Genomic DNA, 6,000 nt, shown 5'->3' on the forward strand with positions numbered 1-6,000 from the left:
CGCCTCAAAGGAGGGGGAGCGTGGGCTACTGGTCTGACAAACCAAGTACTGATTTACACAGGACCGAGATCTTCCAGCTGCGGACCGAGATGACCGCTCAGACGCGGAGTGTAATGCAAGCCATAGAAACAGAGCAAGGGGCAGGGCATTCCTCGCTAGGGAAGCGACTGAACATTCAAGGCCGGGAAAGAGTGAACGGAACATTTGCAGAACAATGCAGCCAAAATTTAACGGGGGGGCGGGAATCTTGTTCACCTTTTCCTTTTTCTTCTCACTTTCCACGGTCAGTTCAATCTGGTTTTCCTGTGATCTTGGGGTGAACACATATTTCTCCCTTAACTTTATAGCCCTTCCAAGAAACATTTATTATACTGGAAATTGAATGGGACCCATTACAATACTTGAAAATTCTCATGGTGCTATTCAAATATGTTGTAGGTGGGTAAAGATTCTGACTTTTTTTTCCCCCAGAAATATTGTTGCGGTACCTCTCTTAAAACACTACCCCGCCTCCCGCATCGATGTTATTCGAAATTAACTTTTACAAATAGTCTAACTGCCCCAAAAAAAAAAAAAAAAAAAAAAAAAAAGGCAAATTATACCAGTTCCAAAAAAATTCACACGTACAAAGGTAAGTTAGAGAAAAGAAAAACAGATAAAGAAGGGATAACTAGAAGCACAGCCATATCAGGAAAGGGAGGCTTTTTAATGATCAGGTTAAATAAAACAATTGAGACTAACTTGCATCCTGTCTCAGAAATCCCATATTGTAGGGTTGTACCAAAGTTTGCCCTATTTATATCTTGTTTCAGTGTTTCACTGACACTTTTAACAAAGCAGTTAACAGAGACTTTGCATCCTATGTTTTTATATAACTTGCCTTTTTACATATGTGAAATATTTTGGCTGAGATAAAAATTACAGTGCTCTTTTTCCTGATAAAATACAAGACACAGTCAATTATGGGATTCAGCTTTGTGTTCATATATAAAGGTGAATAGGGTTTTGTTTTATCACTTTAAACTGTGCTTGTTAATATTTACATTTGTTGCTCAAAATATTACTGTGTTGATTTTGAAAAATATAAACAAGAGGTGCTTTGCTTTTCTAAAATTGCTTCTTATTAAGTGAATCTTGCTGCTGAAAACAAACAGTTTTGAAAGATAAGCTGCTCTGACATATTTACTGTAATACACAACATTATTTTTTTTACATGCACTCTATATTTTCTGCTTTACTATGCACAGTGTGTTAATTATAACACACATCCTCCAAATTTAGAAAATCTGACAGGATTAGTACATCTCATGGAATATTATGTCCCTTGAGTTCATCCAGTTCCTCATTTACAAGGGTCTCTCTCCTATCACTGTGCTCTTTTGGCTCTAATTTGTCAATTTCAGCATGGAGAAGCTCAAGGTTAAATAAAACAGAGTAAATTCATTTCTCCAGTCCAGCAGGGAGTGCTTTCACAGAAGTACATTCTGTTTTCTTTCCAGTAACAAACATCTACTGAAGGCTTTTATACTGGGTGTTCTTTGTAAATCAATCCAGGGATTAGAATCTTTCTTAACTGAGCATAGAGTTTTATCTAAATGCTTTGCTTTTATAATTCATTTAAAAACTAGATGCTAGTGTATTCCAAATACAAAAACATCAACATCTGCATTCTCATCCTAGGGCCAAATTTTCCTTGTTTCATGGGAAAAACATGTATGTGATGAAGCACAAATGCAAAACCAGGGAGAACTCAGCACATTATCCTATCTCGGAGGCAGAGATTACTGACTGAACTAGAAGAGGGAGGAGAATGGTCTCAATCACAAATATTTCTAACTGGCCCTTGTCTATAAACCTGCAAATCTGGGATCATCCATGGAATGGGGATGTCCTGCAGTACTTCTTTCAAGCCCCACTCCTCACAGCAGCATAGCTGCCTTGGACTAGGCTGCCATAGATTCCTAATCCATGGCTGTTTAATGGCTTCCATTCACAATAAAAGCCAAGGATCAGAACTTTATGCAGCTTTCAGCAGTATTAATTTCCACCAGATCTTGGATAGGTGTGCTATGGGATCCTGCTTCAGACTCTTTGCTACCCCACTGCACCTATTCTTGCACAAAACCACGTTATTCATGTGGAGATTCTTCCACTAACTCAGTGGAAGGGAGAAATTCAGTGCAACTGCTGCTCATTTATCAGTGTTATCAACTCTTCAGATTTTATCCCCATCTCACAATAATTGCTTTTTTCCTTGAAGCCCCAGCTATTGAGATCACATGATATGAATCTCAAATTCGTTCAAAGTAAATTTAATGGTTCTGGAGAAAAGCTTGAAACAGTGACCTAAATGCACCTTAATATTTAAAAAATTAGAAGCAAAGGAAAAGGACTCAAATTTTTAACCCTATTTTATGATTTTTTAATGTGTGGGGTTGGCCATATTGTGGTTGATCAGTGTTTTTTTCCCCCTCCTTAATCATACAGGAGAAAAGCAGTAACCAATTACAAGCAAAAATGCAAGTGTTTAAACATACAGTTATTTTTGCGTAGAATTTGTTTTTTTTTCATGGAGCTGGTTCTATTCCTCCACCCCATTTCTCTCTCTATTTTTTCCTTCACATTTTTTCCCTTTTCCACTTTGACATGTAAAGGTGGGGGAAGGTTGAGAGAGAAAAACTGAAAACCAGAACAACAATACTCGTATTTTTCCACTGGAAAAAAATAGAAGATTCTGGGGGGAAAAAAACATGAAAATGTTCATTTTTTTAAAAAGGCCATTTTTCATTGAAAAGGATCTTCATTTGAAAGTTTCCAATCAGCTCTATTTACACACAATCAGTAAACAACAAGGTTGTATGTAATTAATAACACACAGCCCCACATACCTTTTTAGTTGATGTCTCCCTGATATATCTATGTTGTGGGCCCTGAAATATAGAACCAATGGCCCGGATACTTAGTTATGAGTGTGGTGTAAGAACCTATATACCCCCTCATCACTGTAGAATCTGGGCCATTTTTGTACATACAGTGAAATAGAATAGAATAGATCACTCTTATTCAGGGCCTTTGTTGTGTGCTATTGACTGGAACCACTTGCATTGACTAGGATAATCACACTTAAAGTAGAGCAGGTAAGGCCACGATTGTGGTATTGGTGGTGAAAAGACAGAGCCACTATGGGGCATACAGCAGGGAGGCATAACCCCATCTAAGCAGGAAATTCACATCCACAATGGTGTCCTGGGTCTCTGTAAACTCTACATTATGTCAGAACAGGATCCGATAAAGACCCCAAAGATCACAGAACACCCTTACAAAAAGGAAAGAGGGAAAAAGGAAAAACAGACAAACTGGAAAACCCAGCCAAGACAGCTGGAAAGCTGCAGAGAGCTAACCACAAAACCAGGCAGAGAAGAGGCTTAAAAACACAAAGTCCAGAGAGAACTGCGATGTTGAGTTCAAGCTGTACCAGGAAGAAATAAGAAAATATGAGAGATGCTGAAGCTAGGGTCATAGTAACAACAGTTTGTTTCCCTAAAACGGCAAACCGCCTTACACTTTCCAAAACCAAAAATCTTCCATACACCACAATGTCCTGTGTATCTCTAAACTCCACAGCTACTACCCATGATGACATCATCTACAGCAATCTGGTTTCACTGCTGGGTGGCCAATGATGGATGCTGTCCTTACCCGCTTGCTTCTGGCTTAGCTGCACCAATAATTTAACAGCCTGCTTCACATGGTATATATCAACGCAGCTTTTGATTTGATTAATGAGTCAATACTTTGGCTTGAACTTAAAGATGTTGGTGGTCCAGATCACTACACTGCAGAGTGAGGTTGATTTAATTTATATCGCCCTTCACCCTCGAGCTGCAGAATTCTAAAGAGCATGATCACACCACACTCATTGCATCTGTGCTTATGTCGACAATCAAGACAGTGCACTGTGGATAGCTATCCCACAGTGCAACTACCTGCAGGGGCATTTGGGAAGACTGTCATCCTCCTATGATACAATGTACTCCCTCCCCCTTCCCTTCTTGTCCCAGTCCAAACAAACAGACGATCGCCTTTTCGCACCATTTTTTTCAAATCCTTCACTCTCTACCACACGCACGCCATTGAAGCCTGCTCAGCTCTGCACTATTATTGTGAGTATCACAAACACCTCACGACTTATTCTGCAGTATTTTCAAGGGCGAGACAGGAGCCACATCAATTTGCAGTACATACTCACCAGATGTGCTTTCCCCAGCATCCCAGTCAGTCACGGTTTCCTGCATCTGGGTGGCTGCTCCTGCGTTGCAAACAGCTCCTGGCTTTCAGGGAGAAGGGATACCCCACTTGCCTGCCCCCTGTTCTCCTCATTATCCTCTTCGTCATCCACAGACTCGTCCTCATTCATCCTGGCCTCGGATTCTCCCACGATATCAACATTGCGTGGTGGCATAGTGGGAGTCTCCGCCAAGAATCGCAGGCAGCTCCCCGTAGAAGTGGCATGTTTTTGGTGAGGAGGCAGAAAGACTGTTAGCTCCCTAGTTTTCTAATCAGCCTGCCTCAGCTCTTTGATCTTAAGGTGGCACTGCTGTGCATCCCTGTTGTACCTCTTCTCCAACATACCGCAAGATATCTTCTTGTAGATATCCACATTTCTTTTGCTTGCTGAGAGCTGAGCCAGAACAGACTCTTCGCCCCACAGACTGATGAGATCCAAGACCTCAGGTTGATTCCAGGCTGGAGCGTGTTTGGGGTGTGCAGTCACCATGATCAGTTGGGCTGGCAAGCTCTCTCCACGCTGACAAAACAGGAAATGGAAATTCAACCTGCTGAAAAGCAAGTCTTATCTAATTGGTGGTCAAAACAGGTCCAGCCACTTAAGCCTTGTCCACACTACAGCTCCTGCAGTTTTAACTCTGATGCAGTTTAACTTTTGTCAGAACTGACTGGTACATTTTTCCAGTACGACCATGGTTGTAGTAGTTTCATACCAGTGTAACACTATCCACAGCAATGAAGTTCCTTCCTTCCATTTACCACAGTGTGAGATCAGAACCTGGTCATGCATTTTCTTCCACCCCAGGAGTGCAGGTATCCAGCAAGACAGCACTTTTTAAAGTAGGGTATTCCTTTCATAAGAATATATTTGTTAGATATTTGTAACACTGGGTAACTAGAACGCTACTTGCTTGGTTGCTTCTGTGGGCTGAGCTCATTACACACACCAAGGTCTCCTTGCATTCCACCCACAGGCTCCAGATGTACCGCCCTCCCAACCCCCTCTATTTCAGGAACTCTCTGTAACCCTCCTACCCCCTCCCTTATGCCAGGGTTTCTGTGTATCACCATTTCCCACTCCAACCCATGCCAGGGCCTGTGCGCCCCCCTCATTTCCCCCTCTGTCCATTGCCCACCATCCTCCCTTTTCTCCATGCCAGGGGCTCTGTGTGCCCACCAATCCTCCTACACCCCATGCCAAATGCTAGGGGTTCTGTTTGTCACCCATGTTCTCCCTCCATACCATTATCCCCCATTCCTCCTTCCATTCATTCCCCCTACTCCCCCTTTCTCCTTCTATCAGGGTCCCTCATTCTCTTCTTCTGTCAGGGTTTCTATGTATCCCCCACATTTCTCCCTTCCCCATCACCATCCTTATTTCTTTTCTTTCTGTCAGGGATGTAAGTCCTTCAGGGTGTCAACGTTTTTTAACTGTATTGGGAGTCTCAGCAGAGTTGAGATGGGTATCTCCCATTTCCTCCTTCTATAACATTCCCTGAAATTTTGGAGTTGATTGGACGTGGCATTCAAAAGCTATCACAAAAGAGCTAGTCCAGCAATGAGTATGAGGCCTTGTAAGCTCAAGCAAAAATGAAACTAACATCTATATCATATGAAAATCAAGAAACAAGGGAAAGACAGCTTATAGCAAACATGAATGAGTACATCCCCTTCATTACAGTATGTAAAATCTACAATCTGAAATAAATAATT

This window comes from Emydura macquarii, unplaced genomic scaffold, assembly GCF_026122565.2.
Source record: "Emydura macquarii macquarii isolate MOO-44397 ecotype Brisbane River unplaced genomic scaffold, CSIRO-AGI_Emac_v2 contig_1253, whole genome shotgun sequence".
Taxonomy (NCBI): domain Eukaryota; kingdom Metazoa; phylum Chordata; order Testudines; family Chelidae; genus Emydura; species Emydura macquarii.